Below are 25602 nucleotides of genomic sequence, written 5' to 3'. Positions count from 1 at the left end.
GAAGAGGTTTCGCCCGTGCCAGGGAAATGCTCTGATAAATGTGACATCGGGGCATAGGATTTTATTTCATATTTTATAATTCCAAGAATAATATAGTTGTTTTATGTTTTCTGCTTTTGTGTGTCTTCTTTTCGTTCAGAATGAGCGACCTTGTTTTGAGCCAAGATGATTTTATCAGTATTTGAATAAGTTTTATTATGATTTCACCAAGCGAATGTGAACCTTTTACCCTTTTGAAATGTTTTTATTTAAATATGTTTTAAATTTTTTAGATAATTCTGCATTCTTATCCTTTTATTTTATATATATATATATATATATATATATATATATGTCTGTGTGTGTGTGGAGTAGAGGGTGTCACAAATTTCCTCTATGTTTTTACCTTTATCATCCTTTGGCTTAGAAGGTGGTACTCCTAACAAACTTGCAATTTGGTCCTTCTTTCTATAAGAGTAAGAGGTAGAGTTTTTAGAAGATGGTTTTCTCTTTAATTGTTGCTCTACCCTTATACAAAGTTGAACTACCTCATCTAGGTCCGTATATGGAAGAAGTTCAATCTTGTCTCTTACTTCCTTATTTAAACTACTTATGAACCTAGCAATGCGTGTTCAAGTGAAATTTGAATAGAAATTCAAATTTCCCTTAAATTTTGTGTGACACTTAGGCTATAAACAGAGGTCTTGTGTGCGCATTTTGCAACTTTTATCATTTGAGAAATTAGAATTCAAAGTTTAGACCTCATTCTCCCTCTTCTCTGTCTCATAATTTCATTCCTCTCTCTCCCTCTCCCTCCACTCATCTTCTTCTACCTTCAAGCTCTTATCCATGGTTTTCTATGGTGGTGAGCTTGTTCTGGACTCATCTTCTCCTTGAAGTGGCATCCCCAATCACCTTTCCTTCTTCTTTATTCTGCTTCCATTGATCTTCGAGAATCAAAGGACTCCATTAATGAAGATGATCCAAGGCCTACAAGCTCTACATGGAGCTACATTAATAAAAACTAACAATTAACATTTGTCAATAATTATTTTTAGGTTTCTATGGTAGTATAATTTTCTGTATCGACTACATTTACCTATAATTTTCTGTAATATTAAAGATCAATTTTAATGTGATAGCAATTTAAAACCTTGGTTTTGATAGCATAATTGAGTTTTGATGGTCGTGTTGCAGAGTTATAGTTAGTGGGGCATGAAATTGATCAGATGGTGTTATAATTTTGTAATTTTCTGGAAGAGGTGAAACAAGCAAAGAATTTGGTAATGGCTTTCAATTTTTTTTCTTTTAATTGTTGAAGCTTGGAATTTAGAATAGTACACGGTACAAAGATAAACTATGATTGACATGCATATAGAACGATCCTATATTGGATAATTATGGAAGGTGATTGTCACATGATGGATGTTATACTTTTGTTAGCACTTGAGTTTTTTTATTTACCATTATTTCTATTAATTCGCTTAGGAAAATTACACAGTAGTCCATTGGTGTCTATTTATTTACCAAACATTTTCCGGTTAACATGATTAGAATGTAGTTCCCCACCCCAAGGTGCTTAATACATAACCTGTTGTATAGTTTTGTATTAATTATTATTGCAACACTCTCAAAGTTTATATATTATTCCAAATTATAAATTCTAATGTTTAACAAATAAATTTACTTCTTAATCAAATTACAATTTTGCTACTAAAGAAAAAAAAATATAGCCTAGTGTAGCAGAGCAACCCGCAGTACGCACGAGTTACATACTAGTTTTCTTTTAAGGATACTTAAGTTGTTACACAATACACATCAAGGTGAATATGAGTGGTCTTCATTTGTCTAGTTTAGTGGTATTGAGGGGGGTATAAAGGCACTTGGGCTTAAACAAATGGGCCTAAGCTTATGTTTAAGGAAACACGTTCGGTTAGGTTCAATTATCAATGAAATAAAAAATCAAACCAATCAAGTATACCTGTGTCAAGGTCATTGCTTCCTGCACCTCCCTTGTTGCTTCATGACCTCCATTATTTGAAAAAATAGACGAATGGACAAATATGTCCCTCACTATCACAACTTAGCCTAGCACTTTTTCTTTCTTTTCTTCTACATCGTGACACCTGTAACAGTCGTCCCTTTGTTTCTCTTAAATATAAAGGAACTTTAACCCTGAGCAACTTTGTAAAAACATTTATGTTCCTTTTTCTTTGACTCTCAAGAACCCTAACAAAGCAATCGGAGGAGGAGCTCTAGAGAGCACCAAAAACACCACCATTGCTAACGAAGAACGCTTGAGCAACAACCTCGAGATAAGGGATGAGTTACTCACACTTGAGGATTAGAATGAACATGTGTAGGAATTCCTAGAGGATCAATTTTTGGGTTATTTTGGGTTGTTTTATGAAATTCAATTATTTTTTTATGTTTTAATCGCAGATTGACTACGTTTGATGGACCAATTGGTGTTTTTTTGGTGAAATTGATATATTCCTGTGTTGAGTGTGTACCCTAGAAATTGAGATTATTTATAATTAGCATAAAAATTGCATGGCAGTGATTTTTTTTTATACTTGATATATTAGCCTTTCAATCTTGTTGATTTCTTTTTCTATTTTTTTTTCTAAAATTTTTGACATCGCACTATATATAGTACACATATTGACACTTTTATTTCACAAGCTTTATGTTTTTTATTCCATGTACATGACTTCTCATCATGAAATGCATAGGTGCAGTGGTTATTAGATAATTGAATTGACTAAAGCTATTTGAAGGAATTGAGTAAATCTTTATTCACATCTGTAATTAGGCATTTGCTAGATGTCCATGACTTCATTGAAATATATTTTGGATATAGATATACATGTTCACCAAGTATATAAATTTTTTATTTGTTATATATATATATATATATATATATATATATATATATATATATATTTAATATGTTTATGTTAATATATTTAATGTGTTTAATTATTTTTATGCACCTATATATACAATATTTATCTAATGATACCTTTACTATTATTGTTATTATTAATTATATATATATATTATTATTACATGTAATTGTGTAGTGGTGCATTATATATATTTGATACATGTAAATATATTTATAAGTCTTGAAGTTAGATGTGTTTTGTTATTATTATTATACATGTTTATCTATTTGTTAAGTATATTTTGTAATTAGTTAAATTGTGAGATGTTAAATTGTAGACATGAGATATGGTTGTAAATGAGTGTGCGATTAATACTTGATGTGATATTACTTGTGTTGTGAGTTGTGAATTATACAATAACCCGACTGGTGTTTACCTTGAGAAAAGTGTTTATGCGCAGTATTAAAGGGAAAGTGTAGGATTCCTAGTTAGGAACCTAAAGTGTTAAATTGTAGTGCAATGTGCTAAACGTGTTTGAAACATAAGTGTGAGGTCGTGGGTATTGTATAATTCATGCACAGTATTCGCATGCAAAAATTGTTTTAGGGGTTGGACCTGAATCAAGAAGTGAGGCCCTAACGGATTCTTCGGAGTCTAGGCCTTGGGGGTAAAGACACTCAATTTGAGTGCAGCTTTAAGCCTATGTTGATCCCATATGGTTGGAGTGTTCTTGCAAAACAGAGTGACCCTGACTAGTCACCTTATAATTTTACTTAGTAAGAGTGGCCTGACATACCCATTGTGTGGTGTGTCTTGTTATGTACTCCTAAGCGCCCCAGTGTGGTTTTTCACTGACATGATATCATATTACATATAGGCTTGAGTCATAGTATAATTGTTGCATAAGACCTGTGAATTGTTTATTATGAAATCGGTGAGTGTTATTATGTCTTGACTCAAGTGTGTGATTCATGTATAATGTGATGGGTGATTGAAATATGAATTTTAAATGATAAAGTGGTGAAGTAATATGGATTGAATTAAGTTGAGTTATGTTATAAATAATTGTATAATGTATTTTGCTTATGTTTTTGTTTATCCATATTTTATTTAGAAATGTGAGAGCGCACTCCCGGTGTGTGTTTGTGTTTGAGCTGGTTGCCATTTTGTTTCAGGTGAGCCAATATATGTTGAGTTTCATGTTGGAGATGGAGAGACTTAGCCTGTGATAGGGAAATACTTTGATAAATGTGACATCGGGGCATAGGGTTTTACTTCATATGTTATAATCCCATGAATGATATAATTGTTTTATATTTTCTGTATAATGTTTTTTTTTTCATTTAGAATGGGCGGCCTTGTTTTGATCTAGGATAATTTTATCTTTTATTTGAACAAGTTCTATTATGATTTCACTAAGTGGATGTGAACCTTTTACCCTTTCGAATTGTTTTTATTTAAATGTGTTTCAAATTTTTTAATTAATTATGCATGGTTTTCTTTCCTTTTATTATTTGTTTATATTTGAGTGGGTAGAGGGTGTCACAACACCTCCTCTTCCCTCTCTTGGTTGCCCCACACCCTCACACCTTCATTGGCTTCTTGCACCTCTTGTTTTGCTTATTCATGAGTAAAATGAGTCTGTGATATCACCTACTTCAACCATTTTTTCCAATAGGTAAGTTATATGACTTCTTCCTTTTCCCTTTTATCTCTATTTTCTATAACATTTCTAGATATCTTGATCTAGATTGTGTTTATCCAGATCAAGCTATCCGTAATTGGACAAGGTAATTCATAAATATATTCTGGATTGCATGATCCATTTTTTACAATAGGTAAGTTGTGCCCTTTTCGCTTATTCTTTCTATTTTTTGTAACATTTCTGGATAGCTTGATCCAGATTATGTTTGATTATATCCGGATCAAGCTATCCGTAATTGGACAAGGCAATCCAAAAATGTATTCTGGATTGCATGATCCGTAAGACACCAAATGCTATGTATCATGCTACTCGGAATACATTTCCAGATTGCCTTGTCCAATTACGGATTAAATAACCCAAAGTAATGTAAGTCAATCCAGAAATGTGTTCTAGATTGACTGGTCCATAAATTATTATAATGTTACGAATCAGTCAATCCGGACACATTTTTGGATTGAATTACATTATTCTGAATCATTTGATCCATAATTTTATTTGGGAAAATGAAATGTAAATTGATATTAAGGAAATTTTTATTTTAAAAAAAAATATTTAGCAACCTATATTTGTAATTTTAATTGATATTTAGATAATTATATTTGTTATGATAGATTAATTGATATGTAGGATATTGTAATTGTTAGGATAGGTTAATTCTGTTGAGTTTGACTCTGATTATAAATGTTGGAATGTCTCAGACTATCTTCACAATATTTATACTATCTTAAAAATATGTTGACTCTAACTCTGGTTATTGTATGTTCATATTATTGTTTATACAGATGTGCCACGTACAAGAGGTGGTGATTGCACCAGACCTATTGCATTTGCAGGTAGGGCTGAAAGATGTGCAATTGTAGATGAGGAGTAAGACATTTATGAAGGTTCTGAAAATGTTGCAACTGACGACATTGCACCTTAAGATGTTGTGTTTGGTGGTGGACTTGAGGACAAATTAGTCCTTATTAAATATGTTGATCACGTGGCTTGTAAACTATGGGATGGCTTGGTATACCAATAAAAACAATCTAATATTTAATTTTTTGTTAATTGATTCCTATTTCATAATTAATTATGAAATATAAATTTTTGTAGGATCGGCGAGAGTTAAAGCTAGTAGCACATGGAAGGAAGTTAAGGGATTTGCCCCTCCCCTGCCCCCCCCCCCCCCAAGGAGATCATGAGTGTGGTGTAGGATTCATGGTTACTTCCATTGACAGAATGCAGTTATGAAACTGTTGACAAGGGACTTTTCTTTGCTTTTGCAGAGAGGCGGCATCATCGGACCAACACCATTCATTTGACTATAAGAGAGATGACAATCACACTTGATGATGTGTCATTATTGCTGCATATTCCTATTGTTGGTGGTTTTTATAGTTACCTACACACATCTAAAGAGGTGGCTATAGCATTGTTGATGAAGTTTTTGAGAGTGGACAAGGACGTATTTTTGGATATGAAACAGTGTAGAGGGGGACATGTTCGCCTATCATGGTTGTGAGTTGTTTATGTAGATAGGTGTAGGGACGAGTAGTGCGACCATGCTACTAGAGCTAACTTGTTGCACTTAGTGACATGTTCAATTTTCGCTAACAAGAGTTGGACACAGGCCGATGTGTCATTCTTACATTGTTTTTGTCACCTTGATCAGTGTGGGGGATATGCATAGGGTACAACTGCACTTATATATCTATATTAGAAATTGGGTGATGCAAGTTTTGCAAATACAAAACAACTCAGCTCGGTGATTATGCAACTCTATTGTAGGTAATTATTACTACTATGGTAACCTTAAATATAGGGAATTTAGTACTTGGTAACATGTTTCCTTAGTCTTGTTATTGTTGAAACAAGCATGGGTCTATGAGCATTTTCCTACTATTGGGCAGAGGGAAGTGAATGGAAAATATACAAAGGAATTGCCGTGAGCCAGTCGTTGGACAATTGTCATGAATTTTGCATACCACTTAATAAAGTCGGATGAGATGATTATTGGGCCCTTAGGTTCTGTTGTAGGTTACATGGAGTGGTGTTTTAGAATCTTGCATCCATTTGTACTCTCAACTAATAAAGATTCGCATTCCTATTGTCCTACGAGTGATACCAAACATAGGAGATATGTTGGAGTCAGCCCCTGTAATTTGACTATGTTATAAATGTGTATTCAACAATTTGATGGAATTGTTATATTGATACATTAACTGTTTATTTTTATTTATTTATAGGACATATGTCATAAGACTGTTGAACCCTTGCAGGAGATGATTGACTTAAGGATGGTGACTGAGAGTACCACGACATGGGATAACGTTCAAGCAGCACTTTGTTGTTGTCTGAAGGTACTCACAGTGGAAATAATAGTAGAGGATAAGGAGGTAGAGGAGTTCAGAGTAGCTGGAGAGGATGTGGGCGAACTTAGAGTTTATTGCAAAAACTTTTGACATGATATTTGGTTAACATAGGAACTTATTGACTTTTATGTCATGCTTGGTACTGTGATGATCTTTATTTTGCTATTGAGACATGATTTATGTTGCTAATATAGGTTGATATTTTATTGTAGTCTGGTCATATTTTAGGGAAGGTTATGCCAAAATTTTGACAAAAAATTATAACCATATTAAAGTAACAAATATCACACTTAGGGTCTTACAAACACAATTACAAAAGTATATGTTAAAAATACAAAAATATCATGATAAGTCTAATCAATCTTCTACAAGGACGACAAGATTGTGTGTGACGCCAATTAATTGTGAAAATTGTTGCATTCGGCCACTGTAGGGAGTGAGCCGTTCTTTTGCTACAGGATGACAATGTGTAGACCATATCACATAGGGATTTGGTATTAGACAACAATCCTTTAAGAATACATGCATAGAAATTTTAATAGTCAATTAAAGATTATAATAAAAATGTAAGAGTGATCAAGAACAATTGGCATTGACATGACCCACACAAATCAAACAATGAACTAATGTATCAGTTGGAGGTTGGGATCTAAATGGGAAGATGGTCAAACATTGTTTTGCCGATTAGAATACAAATATGATATTGTACCTAGATGCCATAATATATCCCATGTCTAGTATTGTCATCCATTTATCCATAGATGCCTGATAAAGAATGAAGTTAGTAAGCATAATTACATAAAATTTAACACTTACAAATAATAAATTGAAATTATAGACTTTACCATAGAAAGACCATCAACTAGTAAAGATATCTTTATGACCTCCTAATACTCAGAACTACCAAATATAATGGCATACTCATCTCATCTCTAACGAAGTTCTTTAAGCAAATTGTTACGCACTAGAGGCCAAGTGTCTTCACCCATACCTAGTAAGGAAGCAACTGCACGATAACCACAATGGCCATCAACCTTTACATCAACAATGTCCAAAATATATGGGTTAAGGTTAACATGAAATTCATCTAGCATGAAAATATTTCTTTTGTGAATCTTTTCCAACTTCAATTTTTGACCCGATGCCTTGGATGACTTCTAATTGGATGAGCAGTCATGCACAAAATGTAATGCATCAACATGTTCAAATTATGAAATATCACATTTGGTTGACCTTTCCAATTTACTTGCACGCCCTTTTTGTGATCCCTTAGTTTTTACCTTATCAAACGGTGGACACATTGAAGTTATGTCAGGGTATGCTATTTCACGAAGTTTACTTTTTATAGTAACTTTCCCAATTATGTTAACCCCTGCAAAGCATTTTAATATAACATCAAACTTTTGTTGCACGAACATATCTGCAAATGGCTCGTTTGAACCCATATCTACAAAGCTTAATCTAGTCCAAAAACCATTAATTGCATCAACTGGTATGCTACCCATGATATGCATGACTAGTTCATATGCACAAGGGAGACTATGTGTATATCTTATGATGCATCCCACAATGACCGCTATCAGCACCAACAAACTTAACTCGATCCAATTCATCTTAAATATGATTCAGACCATACCCTTTAAAATGAATCTATGCAATCTCTTATACAATGTTACATTATAACTGTGTCCCACAAAATAAATACTCTTCTTAATGAGGCTTTAATTTCAGAATGCTACAATGTGATCAAGTTGTTCATGGCATCCCAACATTTACACAAGTCCTCCATGCTATTATGAATCAAGCCTCTTTAAGCTCCAATGTGCAAACTCAACCTTGTTAATCAACAAAGTCCATACTAGTTTCAATATATTATACTTTGTCAAAATAAATATAGAAAGTAAAATACCTATTGCTTGTTGTGTTCCCTAAGTGCATAACTTTATCCGTCCATGCTTTTACAAAACATTCCTTGTGAGGGATCAACCATGTATTCTTCACATACTCAACAAAGTACTCCCATAGTGAACATACAATTCCAAACATCTTGAGACATCCCTTATACTTAGATTGACTAGGGAAATCTTTAAGACTACCCCATGCATCCATGACTTGGTCCCATGCCCCTTTGGGAGCAACGTACGTCTTGCATTTCGCTTTCACATTTTTGTCAATGTAAAATTGGCACAATAAACTACGAGTTTCAGCAAATACATATTTCACTGCATTCATCGAGGCTAAATCTATGTTAGTGAAAATCACTTTAGGCAATCCATCTAATCTCAATAAAAGTCCTTTTATCTTTTGAAGTGCCCAAAAAAAGTTATCCTCTCATTCAGCCTCCACATATACAAAAGTTGCATAAAATGTCATTCCAATAAGAGTCACACCAACAATTTCAAGTAATGGTAGTCTATATATGTTAGCTTTGTAGGTATTGTCCATCAAGAACACTATGTTAAGTGCATTAATCATTTTCACAGCATCAGGATGTGTCCAAAAAATATCGCGCACAACTTCTGATGTATCATTCATTTTGCCAATGAATATACATATCTCGTTCAAGTAAGATCATCAAATGTTGTATTTCCGTTCTACAACCTCTTTGAGATGAATGATACAGAGTCCTTGCATTATATACTTGTTTTATTGCAGTCAAATTTCTTTCATTGTGTTGTTTGAATGTCAACAAGATATTTCTTATATTTACCTTACTCTTTGTGATATCAACAACCATTCTCTTGATTATTTAGTTGGCCAACATTCCGATGACCAACCAACAATTGAGATAAATCATGATTACACGCCCCATAAATTAACTTTAATATCAATCCTTCATCATGCTTCAATGGTCTTCCTCTTAGCCTAAAAAGACCGTGGAAGATCCCAAGAATCCATCCTACTATTTCTTTCAGGAAATCCATAAAAACCCATGAGATGCCAAACATGTTTGTCTAGATAGTGAACCTCCTTATAAATCAATTTTTGAGAAAAACTTGTAAGACAGATGATGCAATTCTACCCCCTAAGGGAATTGGATAGAAGACTCCAAGAAGATTGGGCCAGAGATGCAAGAGAAGGCCCTAGGGTTTTCATGAGCCTTAGGGTAGATTTCAGGCCATGGGCTATGTGTGAGCCCACTTATCTTTGTACATATTAGATTAAGGTTTCATTATTTTTGGGCCTTGTATTTAGGGCTGCATAATATAGGTAGGGTATCCTAGAAATGTTGGATTTTTCAGCCCTTATATTTTAAGACACCTAGACTAGTTTTTGTATTAGGGGTAGTTTTGTAATTTCACATGAATTAAGTGAATATTTGATGTGTGTGTTGGGAAATAAATTTAATTGAATTGGGAGAAGCCCAATCCAATTAAATTTTAGAGGGGGAGGTGATCATTTGCTTGGTACACCTCATTTCCACATCATATAGTCACACTTTGTGCATGTCCTTCATGCTTTACATGCCTCATGACCCCTAATCACACTTAGTGGAGAATCTTAGACTTGATCTTTGATTAGTGGGATGAATCATAGCTAAAATCCACTAATCATAATTAGTGAAATTTTGCCTCCAAAATTTGGCTCCACAAATTCAATTTCATATTCAAGTGAAATTTGAATAGAAATTCAAATTTCCCTCCGATTTTGTGTGACACTTAGGCTATAAATAGAGGCCATGTGTGTGCATTTTTTTCAACTTTGATCATTTGAGAGTTGCACTTCAAAGTTCATACCTCATTTGAGGCACAAAATTTCGTGCCCCTTCTCTCCTTCTCCCTCCTTTCATCTTCTCCTACCTTCAAGCTCTTATCCATGGTTTCCAATGTTGGTGAGCTTGTTCTTGACTTATCTTCTCCTTGAAGTGGCATCTCCAATCATCTTTCTTCCTTCTCCACTCCACTTCCATTGATCTTCAAGAAGCAAAGGAATACATTGATGAAGAAGATCCAAGGCCTACAAGCTCCACATGGAGCTACATCATGTGGTATCAAGAGCATCTTCGTCTAGGTGATGTTCTTTTGCTTCCTCTATCTTTTTGTTCGTTCAATTCACTTTAATTCCTTGTTCTTCATCTTATTTTCCATATATATCCTCTATTGTCTTGTGGTTTGGTGCTGCTTAGAGTAGATTCAAAAAAATAAACCGATTAAATCTTAGATCTACACTTGTTATTGCATTTCTATGGTTCAAATTTTATATATCTACTCTTGAATCATGTTTTTGTGATGATTTTAGGTTCTATCATTTATCAGTCATAATATTCTTGTGCTGAACCTTTAGATCTAACTTTTCTTCCAAAATATTGATTAGAAAAAAAACACAAAAATCTAAGTGTAAATCACTTAATCCATGTTCTCTCAGTGTCCAGGAAAAAAAAGTGAAAGGGAAGTGTGCTTGTTGTTTTGGCTCGAAATTTGTTCTATAATTGGTGCCTATTTTATACCAATCTTAGTTCTGAAATTTTAATTGAAAATTAGTTTGAAAACAAGTGCCAAAACTAGAGGTTTCTTGAGTCTTTTTTTTTAGATTTTTTTCTCTACTCTAGAACATTTCTAGGTTTCTCTTTGAGTCCTAGCTTGCTTTTGTGTGCTTTTCATTGCTTTAATTGTTGAATAATCCTTGAGAATTTGTCTTGTTAGAACTCTATTGGTTTAGCTTTCATTTCATTTTTTGGTCTTTGGTTATTGTTTGTCTGTTTGTTTCCTTGTTTGTGAGTTTCCATATAGGGAATTGGAAAGGAGGATTAGTGTCATTCCTTGAAGAATTTGAGTTAAGAAGCAAGGGGCCAACCACCTTAAGAGCTATTGGACTAAGAAGCACTCCAAATTGAGTGAATCATTCAAGAGAGCACAACCACCAAAATTGAGGACCGTTTTGTAATTTTGTAATTGGCAATTTACTTACCTTTATTCTTTTCAAGTTTTGTAACAAAAAAGGCCTTTCATTGGAAGTGTGTTGGGAACCTTCAATAGGTTACCAAAATTCCATTTGTGTGTAATAATTTTAGGCAATTTTCCCTTAGGATAGTGAGTGTTTTGTTGGTAACCTTAAATGTGGTCATTCATACACTCTTAGGATCCTCCTAGTTTACATTTCTTGCACTTTAATTTCTTGCTTACTTTCATAGCTTACTTTCTTTACTGGTCACACCTAGTTTATCTTGTTATTACATAATAATTTCTTCTTGCTTATCATGCTTATCTTGAGTTCTTTTGAACCCTAGATTTTACCTTTTACAAACCCCCAACAAGAAATAACCACAACTTAGGAACCAACATGAGTCATCATTCATCTAGTGTTAATGGTGAGGGTACTAGTCTTAAGGATCCTCTATCTAGAATCTTAGATAAGTTGAGTTCCCTCATGTTATGGAAAGAAAAACTAGAAAGAAAATAAAAAGGAAAAGAGAGGGTAGAAATAAATCAAGATGAGAAAGAACAAATAAGAGAGGAAGAAAGAATAAAAATAGTGAAATAAATGAAAAGAGAAAAACATGCCTCCTATAATAGTCATGACTCTTGCCAGAGTTTAAGTGAATAACTTAGTGACTATTATAGAGGGCGCCATAGATCATTCCCAGAGAAGAGAAAAGGATAGAAGGCCTCAATAGGTTAACATCAGCCTCTCATATTCCCATGGAAAAGATAATGTTGAGGCCTACTTAGATTGGGAAATGAAGGTTGAACAACTTTTCTTGCCATCATATTAGCGAAGAGAGAAAAGTTCCATTGGCTACCTTTAGCTTTCAAGGGTATGCCCTCTATTGGTGGACTTCCCTTGTCAGGGAACGAAGGATTCATGGGGATCCTCCAGTAAAGTATTGGAATGATCTTAATAGTTCCCTTAGGAAGAGGTACATTCCCTCCTACTATGAAAGAGAGCTTATGGACAAGCTCCAAAGGCTTAGACAAGGGAGTATGAGTGTTGAAGAATATAGACAAAAAATGGAACTACTCCTTTTAAGGGCTAGACTTAGGGAGGTGGAATGGGCAATCATAGCTAGGTTCCATAGTGGGATTAATATGGAAATGAGGGATAAGGTTGAACTCCTTCCATATAGGGACCTAGATGAGCTAGTCCAACATTGTATAAGAGTGGAGCAACAACTTAAAAGAAATCCTTCTTCAAAATTTTATGGCTTTCACTCTTATCCAAGGAAGGACCAAGCCTAAGGAATTTTGGGGGCTGCACCTTCAAAACCCAAGGAAGATAAGGGTAAGACCATAGAGAAATCCACCCCTAAGACTAGTTCCCAAGAAAGGACTAGCAACATTAAATGCTTCAAATGTCTTGGAAGAGGTCACATTGCCTCTTAATGCCCCACAAAGAAAACTATGATTATGAGGGGTCAAGACATTTATAGTAGTCAAGAGGAGACTACTTCTTCCCCTTCCTCTAGTGGAAGTGAAGATGATGTAAGGGGTGAAAAGTCTAGTGAGGAAGTCTACCTCTCATGAAGAAGGTGACCTCCTAATGGTTAGAAGGCTCCTTGGAGGTCAATCTTGTGATCTATCTCAATCCTAAAGAGAGAACATCTTTCATACAAGATGCGAAATTTTAGATAAAACTTGTTCTCTCATTGTGGATAGTGGATCTTGTTGCAATTGTTGTAGCACAAGATTAGTTTCCAAGTTGAATCTCACTATCATTCCCCACCCAAAACCTTATAAACTTCAATGGCTCAATGAGCAAGGGGAAATGATAGTTAACCAACAAGTGAAGGTACCTTTCTCCATTAGGACATATAAGGATGAAGTTAATTGTGATATAGCTTCCATGGAGGCAGGACATATTCTTTTAGGAAGGCCACGACAATTTGATAGGAAGATCATTTGCAATGGCCTAGCTAATGAGATTACCTTCACCCATCTTGGCACTAAATTTATGTTGCATCCTCAAACACCTTCACAGGTGGCCTAAGATCAACTAACTATGAAAGATAAGAGGAATGAGGAAGAAAAACTAGAAAAAGAAAAGAAAAAGAAGGATAGTAAGGCCTTGTCTTCAAAGGCCAAGGGGAAGGAAAAAGAGGAAAAGGATTCCTCCAAGAAGATTGTTAAGAAAGAAAACCATTTTGCAACAAAATGTGATATCAAAACAGCACTCCTTCTACCTTCTCCTATCAAGGGAAACATCCCTTAGCACTGCCATACCTCTTGAGCTTGAGGTTATTCCTCAAGTAAAGGAGTTTTTGGATGAGGGTTTGGTTTGTAAGAGCTTAAATCCTTGTGCTTTCTTGGTGCCCAAAATAGGTATTATGAGCCACCAAATCCCTATGATAGGTGGTATGATGAATGTATTGAGTGGTGCAACCCTCTTTTGTAAAATCACCCATGCATTCAACATCTTCATGATTCACATACATAGGAACTCATTAGGTAGGTTTGTTCTTATTTTTTTTTTCAATACAAACCTAGGTGCTCATATGGGACACCTTAGGTTTGTCACACTTTTTGGTAGTAGTAATCAACATGAAAATATAAAACAAAATGTATGTTTTATTGCATTACTTTCCTTAATTTTTTAAATGGTGATCAAGGGGTTCCCATGAACCCAAAAAGAATAAAAGTCATTCCTGAGTGGTCCACTCCACCAAGTATAAGGAAAATTTGGGGCTTCCATGACTTAACAAACTTTCACAAAAGGTTTGTCCCATATTTTTCTATACTTGTAGCACCATTCATTGAGTTGGTGACGAACCATGTTCTCTCCTGGGAAGATGCCCAGGAAATGGGTTTCAGATCTTACCTTACTCCAACATATCAAACACCACTAATATATATGTTTTTATTCTTTTTACAGATGTTGAGGGAAGAAGCCAAGAGTTTCAATAACCTCTGGATTTGAGGTCAAATCCTTTTCAAGGGGGAGGGAATGATGCAACCCTACCCCCCAAGGGCATTGGATAGAAGACTCCAAGAAGATTGGGCCAGAGATGCAAGAGAAAGCCCTAGGGTTCTCATGAGCTATAGGGTAGATTTCAGGCTTATGGGCTAAGTATGAGCCCACTTATCTTTGTATATATTAGATTAAGGTTTCATTATTTTTGGGCCTTGTATTTAGGGCTCCATAATGTAGGTAGGGTATCCTAGAAATGTAGGATTTTTCAACCCTTATATATTAAGGCAGTTAGACTAGTTTTTGTATTAGGGGTAGTTTTGTAATTTCATATGCATTAAGTGAATATTTGATGTGTGTGTTGGGAAATAAATTTAATTGAATTGGGAGAAGCCCAATACAATTAAATTTTAGAAGGGGAGGTGAGCATTTGCTTGCTACACCCCATTGCCACATCATATAGTCACACTTTGTGCATGTCCTTCATGCTTTACATGCCGCATGACACCTAAGCACACTTAGTGGAGAATCTTGAACTTGATCTTGGATTAGTGGGTTGAACCATAGCTAAAATTAACTAATCATAATTAGTAAAATTTTGGCTCCACAAATTCAATTTCAAATTCAAGTGAAATTTGAATAGAAATTCAAAATTTCCTCCAATTTTGTGTGACACTTAGGTTATAAATAGTGGTCATGTGTGTGCATTTTTTCAACTTTGATCATTTGAGAATTACACTTCAAATTTCATACCTCATTTGAGGCACAAAATTTCGTGCTCCTTCTCTCCATCTCCCTCCACTCATCTTCTCCTACCTTCAAGCTCTTATCCATGGCTTCCAATGGTGGTGAGCTTGTTCTTGACTCATCTTCTCCTTGATGTGGCATCTCCAATCATCTTTCTTCCTACTCCATTCTTCTGCCATTGATCTTCAAGAATCAAAGGACTCCATTTATGAAGAAGATCCAAGGCCTATAAGCTCCACATGGAGCTACATCAACGACAGTCAAAAGACTTCCTCCAAAACAAAGTTAAGCCATTGCTCCTACCAAAAAAATCAGCATAGAAACAATAATCAAAATTCAACTTCACTTTTATTTCATAAATTCTTTAGACACGAACCAACATTTTAGAAAGAAAAATAACATCCGATTTATGAGCTCGGATGAGGTCACAGAGAATTAACTACACGTGGGTTGCCCAGGCCCTAACAATTCTAACTTAAATAACTCATTGACCCTAGCAGGCCTAATTACCAGGTCCACCATTAAAAAATGCTCTTCGCTTTCAAGTTGTTGGTTCCCTTCAAGAATAGTATTGGTAGATGCTTCATTATCCATGTTAATCATGGTGGTTGTTTTAACCGCAATAATTTTTTTTCCTCTTTTTGACCCCACAATTAAGTCAGTCACCATGTCATCATCTATTTCTCCATTATTCATGGGATTTGCATTATTTGAAATTAATGCTAGATTGGAAGATTGAGGTAACAAAATATTAAGATATTTGAAAGTTGAAATTAAAAGATTATTCATTTTTTTTGCCATCATTGCTTCATTATTAGCATCTTTTTAATTCACATTAATGTGCATTGATTTTGTAGTCCCTGAATCCTTGGCTGTCATGTTTGATGTCTATCCTCCTTCCCTGAGGTAACGAGAGCCGCCGACCATGGTGGAAGGGCAAACCTTGCCACAAATCTCTAGTCCCCATGATCATTGCTCATCATCATTCTCACGTAACTCATTTGTATGCCCTAGGAATCCATGATAGTAACAAAAAAGTCCAAACCTTTCGTATTTAAATTGACTAACTTTGCTTTTCTACCTTCTTTTCTTACCTTCTTCGTTCACTTGAGGTTTGCTGACATCTACCAAAACTTTGATCTGTATGAAATTCATCCATGGGTTGGAATTGTGCTTGTCATCATAATGCAAAAACATGCCCAAGAAGTTGCCAATATTTTGCCCCACTACTATTATGGCGAAGCCTAGGGGATATTATGCACCCGAGACCAAACTGAAACTTTGTTTAAAGACACTTTGCTTGGGATTTCCCCCTCCTTAATGATGTTGAGAATAAGGAGATTTTTTTGAAAGACCAAGGCCCCCCTTCATAACCCTTTTCATGTCCTTGTGATGATAGAACTAGAACGTGAACACTTCATGATCAAGACTCCTTCCACCGGACTCCATACCTCTACTATTTGTTCCTTCATAATGTGGACTAAAATTTTCTCTTTCATGATAAACCTTCCTGTTAGAGATAGGGGGAGCAACATGAAGAAGCTTTGGAGCTTAAAGAAGTTTTGTCTTTTTACATGTCCAACTCTTTGAGTGGTGAAAAGTGAGTTGTGAATTTCTCTTGAGATCAAGAAGACACTTATTCACTCAAGCAAAGGTTCTTGCATGTGATTGATTAGGTTGTGTCTCTCCTTGACCCAGTTTTTTGTGTGTTTTACATGTTGCTAGCATATGCATGAATTTCTGAAGGCATGCTATAATAGGTTTTTCTAGTTTGGGTTGAGGGTAGGTTTCTTCTAGACTCTTATTCACAAAAGACCCTAGGGTTGGGTACCTTAGTCTCTTTTTCAGGGGTAGGAACTGAGCTTGATTGTGATTGCTTGTAAGAATTCTATATGCATAGTGAAAATCTAATTCGGATAGGATTAGATAACTGGAGTAGCTTCTCCAGATATAGAGAGTGAACCAGTATAAAAATTGGTGTACATTTTCTCTTGATCTTATCTTTTTTTCTCATTGTATTCTTGATTACTAAAGGTTAAAGAAAAAAGATTTTTGAAAAAAAGAACTTTAAGTCCGATTGTGGGATTCTATATGCATAGTGAACTTAGTCTTCAAAATATTATGTTTGAGCTTGATTGCATAACTATTGTGATGGAATCTGTGGAAGATCTACTGATAGTTCATATTACAATGTTCTTTTAGCACAATGTATAGGTTTTATAGCTATACTATTTTTTCGTTTTTGCTTATTCTTACCAGCTCTCCAACTTTGGTATCTTCATAGTGTAATTTGGCTTCTCAATTATGGGAATAAATAGAATGCGGACTTAAGTCATTAAGAAGCTATGATTTATTACCAGCTAGTTGAGTGTGTGTGACATGGTAATCTAATGAATCACTTCTATCTGCCATTTGTTGCAGCCTAGGGGTAATCCTATCTACCATAAAAGCTTGGACAATCGGATCTGACTAGGAGTTGATTGCTGTGTTTTATTCACCAAGTATAAACATTATTAAGACTTGAGAGAACCTTTTCATTTGACATGTCCAATTATAAGTTGGTACCTATGTTTAGTTTTGTCGTGGTATATTTGTGGTATCAATCTTGGACTACCCTGTTTAACGTTGGGTTTAATTTTTGGTGCAGTGTGGTTGGAGCTACTACAATAGGTATTGGATTTTATACTATGATGTGGGAACACTCTGAAAAGAATGATATGGTAAATGAGAATTGTGATTTTGTCCCATCTTCTTCAGCTCCTCTGTTGTCTACCAAAAACATGGATGTGTAGCTTTACTCGTGGTAACAGGGAAGGGAATACTTAACAATGGTTCATAGTTAGCTTGGTTGTATTGGTAATAGTTTTTCAGTTGTTTTCTGTTATAGCAGCTAATTTTTCTCATATAGATTGTTAAGACAATTAGTGACTAAATAAGTTGCTTTTAAGTGCTCATAGCTGATATATATATATATATATATATATATATATATATATATAAGGACAAATCAAATTACACCGATGTAATTTTGACAACTAATATATCATTTTTATAACTTGATATAAAATGTGATTTTTATTGATCAAACTGTTAACTTTTATCTACATATTACTAAGATTGTCTATGTCAAATTTTCTCAAAATTAAACAACAAGAAGATAATCAAATGATCTATATTTTAGTATATTTTGAAATGTTTATATTACCTCAATTTTAATATATGAACGATATAACAAATGATTTTGGATTAATATGAAATTTGACATATGTGATTTATGTGAAATGAATTTTCAATCCAACAGTGAGTTTTAAGAAAATATTATCCAATCGAAAATAATAAATGATGTAGTTATTATCAAAATTATAGTAGTGTAATTTGATCCCTCCTTTTTCTCTCTCCCAATGAGGGAGTTTTTCATTTGAAGAATTCACTGCAAATTCAATATGATATTAGTAGAACATTGCTTCTTTTGAGCTTCTTTGTTCAATCTTCTTGATCAAGCTTCTCTAGATTATTCTTGTGATTTGAGTTCCCTTCTATTTTATTTTTCCTTTCTTGCTCTGCTGTTGTGCAAGTGGTTGGTTTGTAAAATGGGGTGGGGTGTTTCATGTGGACAGTGTGAAACTGGATTTTTTTTAAAAAAAAAATTGAGCTAGCTGGTCATAAGGTGACATGGTTCTCATATTGATGAGGTTAAGTATGCCTTTTTCAATTCAGACTAAGTATGGACTCCAATTATGATTGGCGAAAAGGGTAACCTTTTCTAGTATATTTGTGTTCTTTTTATTACTCCAATTTCCTTGTGCTTACTTTATATATATCCCACTATTCAGAAAAGTCCTAAAAGTATTATTAATTGAAAATATATAACTGTATCAAGTTTTAACATACATAATTGGTTACTATTTGAAAGCATTTACTGTATCATTAATACTTTTACTAATTTTTTATTCTATAAAATAAATATCCGCATGTTGGCTTACCTCTTTAAATTGTCAAGCTCTATGCTTATGTGCTTATGGTCTTATTGATTCCATCTAGTCATCTAGACAGTATACAAATAGTGCAAGAATACGCTTGTGGGTTAAAGTATTAAATATTTCCCTAAATGTTTTTTAATATAATTGTAGTTTAATATTTATTAACAAAGTCCCAATAATTCTTAAAAATATTAAATAAATCCTTTTTCATTTACATTCAGTAATTGAACCAGTTTAGTAGTCTAATAAGTAAAAAAATCAATAATTTGGATGTATAAGATAAAAATAATGATCACATCTAGAGTAAAAGAAATAGAGTATCAAGTATTCTAAGGAACAAAAATTGTAAGAGCAGCATTAGAATTAAAATTACAAGCATTTGTGAAGTATTTATGTTGTAGGTCTAAGTCTGGGTTCTATTTATTCCAATAATTGAGAAGCCCAATTACACTATGCAGATACCAAAGTTGGAGACCTGGTAAGAATAAGAAAAAACGAAAAAATAGTATAGCAATAAAACCTATGCATCTATAAATCATCCCAACAGGTCCAAGAAACTTCATTGCAGTAGTATTTGAAAAAAATGAAAAATTACACGATTTTAGTATATGGCTAGTTAGTCTTTTTGGGTACAATTTCAAGGTATGGATAAGATAGTCACATAGGAATATAATAAATTTTAATGACCAATTAACATATATAAAATTACTTTAAAGTTAACATAATCACAAGACAATTTTCTTTTTAAAGGAACAAGATTAACTCATTTCATTGATAATGTGATGCAATTTAGTATATGATCAAAGATTTGGATACGAGCACAAGATATTGATGCCCTTGCTAAAAACTAAGCAACAATATTTATTGTTCTCCTAATGAAACTGACCATAGAGTTTGAAAAATTAGAAAATAAAAATCTTCATTGTGCTAAAAGAACGTTGAAATCTGAACTTTCAGTAGATCTTCCACATATTCCATCACAACAGTTTTGTAATCAAGCTCAAACATAATATTTTGATGACCAAGTTCATGATCCCAAAGTAATCCCAAAATAATCACTAGAGTTAATACAACAATTTAGTGATATTGTAATTAGTTTGATTTAGGAATTAATGATATGTTTCTTCATGTAATTTTTGATATGTTGGATTTAAGAAGTTCACTTTAAATATTTTTGTCATATAATATTTTATTGCATATGATACGTAGTGAACAAATAAAAAGAGATTGTGGAAATTATAATGGTCATTACAACGACTGCTATGTCTAAAATAAAATAAAAATAATGTTTTTTTACGGTGGTTAAAACTTAACCGCCAATGAACCATACAAATACATAATACTGGCGGTTATTAACTGCCACTAAGGTATTGATAGTGAATATTAGTCCCTAACTTAACGCTAGTTACTACCACCATAAATGAACTTAATGGCAGTTGTTTTGGCACCACAAATGACTTTGCATCTGCAGATTTAGAGGCGGTTTTGTAACCCTCAAAATTCCTTTTTAGTGGTAGTTTGAAAAGAATGATTATTATTCATTTTAAAAACACTACTAAAAAAATGTATTCTACAACACAAAAACTATGATGGTTCCCAAAAACCGTCTTAAAATATAAGGCAATGACAATTTTGTAACTAGGAGAAGTTCAACAATCACTATTAGAAAATACACTTTCAACATCGGTTATTTAGAACATTCTACATCGGTTCTAAAACCGATGTTGAAAGTGACGATGTTGAACGTATGAATGTTAACATCGGTTTTGGAGAACCGATGTTAACATACATATGATAACATCAGTTCTCTAAATAACCGATGTTAAACACAATGAACAACAGCAAAAAAAGTGTACGCATGATGAACGTTGACATCGATTTTCCTGTAAAACCGATGTTAATATGTTATTTTAACATCGGTTTTCTAGAAAAACCGATGTTAATATATGCCCTTAACATCGGTTTTTCTAGAAAACCGATGTCAACGTTGATGATGCATACACTTATTTGGTGTAGTTCTTTGTGTATAACATCAGTTAATTATTAATAACCGATGTTAATATTCAAATATTCACATCGGTTATTTATAACTAACCGATGTTATTGTAGACTAGTTGACATCGGTTATCTACAGATAACCGATGTTAAAATACAAACGCTGACATCGGTTATACACAAAAAACCGATGTTAATATACAAACGTTAACATCGGTTTTCTATTATAACCGATGTTGGTTATGATATTAACATCGGTTTTTGTTAATAACCGATGTTGTTTTCAAATATTTTTTTTATATATACTTTCTGTTTTTACAATAAACCCAAAATTGTACCTGTCAAATGCAATTTCAGGAGGCCCAATTCACAGCAAATAAACATTTTATTCTGCTTTCAAACAGTTTTAATGATAATAAACATCAAACAATTGATTTATATATTATAAAGACCAATCAACAAATGAATTCAATGTTCATGTTACATAGAAAATGTACAAAATGTACAAAATGTCAAAAATGTTAAAAAATGTCCCTAAATCCTAGGCCTGGTCTCTAACTCAGAGATAAAACTGTGCCCACTGAATCCGCAATGCTTTTAATCTCTCAGGCTCCAATGGTCGAGGGTCGTTAAAATACTGCATGATTAAATAAATCATATTAAGTTAATAATGTAATACAAATTATAAATAAATCGATTTTCTTTGAAATAAACTTACCGCTTCCCAATTATTTCTAAAACTTCCTAAAATGATGGTGGACATCCAGTGCATGACATAGTAGCTGCACTCAGTAGTTCCTTTTTGTCAATTACACTAAATACATAATGAAATTTGGATATTAATTAAACAACTAGTGTACAGACACATAAAGAAATATATATATATATATATATATATATATATATATATATATATATATATATATATATATAAGTGGAAGTTTTATGTAAATGACGTACCTTGACGACAATCCACCTAGCAGAAGCCTTTGATTTAGGCTGTGGAGCATCATCAAGACCCTTGATAGCACTGTTCCATATGAGTAACAATTAAAAACTGGTGTTGTATGTTGAGGTATTACAATGCAAATGTATTGAAAAGAACACTAACCTATTAATAGTCCCCTTAAGGTAGTTGTCTGGCCTATTATGCAATGAACAAAACCAGACAACTAAGTGTTCCTTGGGCAGGATGACCACCATCTGCCAATGTCCGCTGCAGTGGAACCTAAAATGGGTTAGTACATTAGTAAACATTAATTAAATTTTGTTATTTTGTGACTTGCCCATTTAGGTAGGCTCCAAGATACACATCGCGTTGTGAACTCTGCATCCAACTCTTTATGTAACTTTCATATTCAAACTGGGATTGCCCAGACCTCTGAATGGACTGAGGCTCGAGGAATCCATAGATATCAGAATTCCCCGCTCGCATACATGTTTCAGTGAGATGCCTGTTTATGTCAAGTGAAAGTTAAATATTTATGAATTGAAAGCCTTTTATATAAAGACTTACAGAATCCACAATTGTAACACTAATATGCTGAGACATTGACCATCGTGTTCGATTTCGGAGAGGTCTTCGTGCATTATGTACAGGGAGAAATCTGGAATAACGACCCCGAACACGGTGACATCCCATCTAACCTGATAAGGCCTCAAGAAAAGCTCTGGGATGGTCAATGTCATCAGATAAAGCAGATCATCGACCTCCGGATCGGGCTTCGGAGGTGGTTTTGGCGGAGACACAGCTACCTGTTCATGAAACAAAGTTAAATAGCCAAATTTGAAGCACGCTTAATGAATTAATTTAAAAAGAAGAAACATATAGTAAGGACAATAAGTACCTGGTGCGATAAAGACTTGATCAGATGTGTTGGTCAAGCAAGGAAGGTGTGAAGTGCCTGCCCCACTAAGGAAACCTTAGCAGTGGGTACAGGAACTGGAGCATCTGCATCTTTAACCTCGTCCACACTCACCTTTACTTGGCCAGGCAACAAAGGAGTGTTATGAACAAGAATGGATCCCTCATAAACTCTCCCCACGGCAACCAGGCGGGCAGGATCTGCTTCTATGTACAAGCCACACCTGTCAGAGTCACCTGTCTCAGGATCGTTTCCTGAGGGATCAACACAACTCCCCTTTGTGCTCACCCGAGGACCAGAGGGACCAGGACCAACTAGAGGCTCAGGAGGTGCCTGAGATTGCATCTGTGACTGAAGCTGGCTGAAGGATGCCATGACCTGCCTCGTCACTTTCTCTGTGATGGACTCCTCTGGCTGGTCCCTGATCTGCTGAGTCAGCTGCTGTAATTCGTCAGGAGGTAGGGAGGAAGCGCTGCGGGATGTCCGTGGAGCCGATCCAAAGTATTGCTTGATGGTGACACCGGCTCCAGCAGCACGGACACGTCCAGGGTGCTCTAGACGTCCAATAGCAGCAGCCAAAACATCCTGACGTCCATGGGGGACGAACGATCCCTATGTGGCCTGCTCCTCAAACGAATCCTGCACAGAAAACACACAGTGGTACATGGCATTCTCAAAATATTCAAACATAATTGTAATGGTTAGTTGAAAATGACTTACAATCTTCTCAGCGATTTCCTTTGCGGCCTCAGTCGTCATCTCCCCTGTCTTCTTCGTGCGGGCCATCTTCCACTTCACGTGGCGTCTGACCGAAGATTGAGGGTCGATGATGCCATCAACGCTTCCTGATTGTGCAGCTTCTTCTTGGTCTTCTCAGCCAGGAGCTTTTGCTCCAAATAATCATAACCCCCACGAGACAAAACGTGGGGGGCAGTATTCTGCTTCTGGATGGCCTGTGCCTTGATGCGCACATCCTGGAAAAATTAAACAATAATGTTTGAAATGGGTAGAATGAAGTATAACAACATCATGTTTAATATGAAAAACAACTTAAATGGCAAAGGAACATACCTCCCAAGAAGGGTCTTTACGAGTCTGGCAAAACTGGGCCCACTTTTCCTTGCTGATGCCGTATTTGTCACAGACAGTGTCCTCGACACCGTCCTGATCGGCTGCAAGGGCCCATTTCCTCGTGAGGTCTGATTTAAACTGCCTCCATCTCTCCCCCACGGTCTGTAGTAACTTCCTTTTCGTCCTACTGTCAGAAGCCTCTGGGATATCAAATTCCACCTGACAACATGAAACAAAGTTTATTTGTTACAATAATGAAATTTTTTGGCTATTAATTACACACAATCAAATAAGAAAAGACAAATACCTGAATATCCTCCCAAATCAGGTCCTTCTGAGCAGTAGGGACCTCCTTCCAGTTCTCGTAGGTGATGTCCACCTTATCACGTGCCACAATCCCCAAATATGTTCTTAATTTCTTCTTGTGGGGACCGTCGGCCTTCCTTGTAGCAGGATCAACATGCACCACTGGTCTCTCAACACCAGGTGGTCTAGTGGACAACGATCGTAGACGTGAGGCTTTGCGTGTCCGCTTCACGGCAGACGTCGAAGCCGATGCGTCCGAAGTAGGAGGAGGACGAGGAGGAGAAGGAGGAGAAGGAGGACGAGGAGGAGAAGGAGGAGAAGGAGGAGGAGGAGGAGGAGGAGTAGTGGAGGCAAGTGGAGAACCCAAGATCTTTTATACAATAACATACAAAATTGGATTAATGAAAAGAGGATCAGTCATAAGTTTTTTTTGGAAGGCAAAAGTATAATATTATTAAACAAAACCCCACCATATAAGGAGACAAGACAAATTAACCAAAGGACTCTGAAAGATAGGTAGTTGTGCTTTTTAATTGTGATTTCATCCATGTTTTCTTTGATATTGATTTTCTTAGGACTTCATCCATGTTTTCACAGCATTTGATTTTCTTTTTTGCAGAAAAGAAAGATGGGAACGAGCAACAATTTGAAGGTTGTACATTCAGGAACTAAAGAATTCAAAATAGCTAGTAATAAGAGGGATTTGTTTTTGGGATTTTCTGAGCACCAAGAGCGGCTACGCAAGAAGCTTGCACTTGAGGAGGGAAGGATATTTGCAGTTAATGAACAACTTTCTTAACTATTTGTCCTTTAGATTTTACTGTTTTTTTTTTCTTATATTGTTATATAAATAATATAAGGCTATGG

The 25602-nt window shown here is 34.9% G+C and overlaps 1 long non-coding RNA gene across 1 annotated transcript in view; it reads right to left on the bottom strand.

The window, feature by feature from the left end:
- Positions 1-24273: 24273 nt before the first annotated feature.
- LOC121174875 (uncharacterized) overlaps positions 24274-25602 on the bottom strand; it is an 11370-nt gene continuing 10041 nt past the window's right edge. The window contains exon 3 of the long non-coding RNA XR_005891383.1: positions 24274-24332. This is a non-coding gene — a long non-coding RNA (uncharacterized lncRNA). The remainder of the gene's footprint in view (positions 24333-25602) is intronic.

Source organism: Glycine max, chromosome 5, assembly GCF_000004515.6.
Source record: "Glycine max cultivar Williams 82 chromosome 5, Glycine_max_v4.0, whole genome shotgun sequence".
In the NCBI taxonomy this organism is placed as follows: Eukaryota; Viridiplantae; Streptophyta; class Magnoliopsida; order Fabales; family Fabaceae; genus Glycine; species Glycine max.
This window is presented reverse-complemented; position numbering and strand designations above follow the sequence as displayed.